This window comes from Brassica oleracea, chromosome C5 (assembly GCF_000695525.1).
Source record: "Brassica oleracea var. oleracea cultivar TO1000 chromosome C5, BOL, whole genome shotgun sequence".
Taxonomy (NCBI): Eukaryota; Viridiplantae; Streptophyta; class Magnoliopsida; order Brassicales; family Brassicaceae; genus Brassica; species Brassica oleracea.
This window is the reverse complement of record NC_027752.1, coordinates 30516524-30518476: the sequence shown is the minus strand read 5'-3', so window position 1 is coordinate 30518476 and position 1953 is coordinate 30516524.

Below are 1953 nucleotides of genomic sequence, written 5' to 3'. Positions count from 1 at the left end.
GCTTAAGGATGTTAAGCATGTTCCTGATATTAGGATGAATCTGATATCGACGGGAAGACTCGATGATGAGGGTTATTTCAGTTTGCACGGTGGTGGTAAATGGAAGCTCTCTCGCGGTTCTTTGATTGTGGCTCGAGGTGAGAAGTCCTCATCCTTCTATTGGATGCAGGCTAAGGTCTCCAAAGATGATGTTAATGCGGTGGAGAATGATTGTGCCATGGAGTTATGGCATAAGAGACTCGGTCACATGAGTGAGAAGGGAATGTATGTGTTGTCTTAGAATGAGGTGATTCCAGGAATCTCTGGTTTGCACTTGCAGAAGTGTTCGCATTGCTTTGCGGGAAAACAACACAGGGTGTCTTTCAAGTCTTTTGTGCCTTATAGGAAACCTGAGGTACTGGATTTGGTACATTCAGATGTGTGTGGTCCAATGAGGACAAGATCTCTTGGCGGCGCATCATATTTTGTGACTTTCATTGATGATCATTCAAGGAAGTTGTGGGTATTTCCTATGATGACGAAGGATCAGGTGCTGGGATATTTCAAGCATTTTGTGGCATTGGTTGAGAGACAAACGGGAAAGAAGCTGAAGTGTATCTGCAATGATAATGGTGGAGAGTATTATGGGCCATTTGATGCTTATTGCAAAGAGCATGGAATAAGGCATCAGTTCACGCCACCTAAGACTCCACAGTTGAATGGGTTGGCTGAAAGGATGAACCTGACGATTGTCGAGAGGATGAGATGTTTGATCTCGCAGTCAGGCTTATCGATGACTTTCTGGGGAGAAGCTTTGAACACGGTGGTTCATGTGCTGAATTTGTCACTGAGTGCTCCATTGGATGGTGATATTCCAGAGAGGGTTTGGACCGGTAAGGATGTTTCTTACAGTCACTTGAGGGTCTTTGGGTGTAAGGCATTTGTTCACATTCCCAAGGTTGATAGATCGAAGCTTGAGATGAAGTCGCGGCAGTGTGTGTTCATCGGTTATGGTCAGGATGAGTTCGGGTACAGATTTTATGATCCCGTTGAAAGGAAGCTCGTAAGGAGCAGAGATGTTGTGTTTATGGAAGATCAAACGATTAAGGACATTGACAACTTTGGGTGTAAGGCATTTGTTCATATTCTCAAAGATGAGAGATCGAAGCTTGAGATGAAGTCACGGCAGTGTGTGTTTATCGGTTATGGTCAGGATGAGTTCGGGTACAGATTTTATGATCCCGTTGAGAAGAATCTCGTAAGGAGCAGAGATGTTGTATTCATGGAAGATCAAACGATAAAGGACATTGACAAGTCCAAAAAGCCAACTCAGATTTTTGAGGGTTTGATCGATACAGAGGCTACTCCTTCTACATCAGTCCACGGTGAGGTTGAGGTTCTGGGTGTAAGGCATTTGTTCATATTCCCAAGGTTGATAGATCGAAGCTTGAGATGAAGTCGCGGCAGTGTGTGTTCATCGGTTATGGTCATGATGAGTTCGGGTACAGATTTTATGATCCCGTTGAGAGGAAGCTCGTAAGGAGCAGAGATGTTGTGTTTATGGAAGATCAAACGATTAAGGACATTGACAAGTCCAAAAACCCAACTCAGATTTTTGAGGGTTTGATCGATACAGAGGCTACTCCTTCTACATCGGTTCACGGTGAGGTTGAGGTTGAGGTTCAGGATAATGCACCCAGTGCAGATGCTCCCGCACATGAAGATGGTAGTGGTGATCATGGTGACGATCATGTTGAGACACAAGCTGCTGAGAACCAACCTACTATTGTTAGAAGATCCGAGAGAGGTCTTAAACCGTCGACAAGGTATGATCCTAGTGAGTATGTATTACTTACTGATGGGGGAGAACCTGAAAGCTATGATGAAGCTTTGGAGGATGAACACAAGGATAAGTGGTTTGGAGCCATGGATGAGGAGATGAATTCTTTTGAGGAGAACCATACTTTTGAGTTG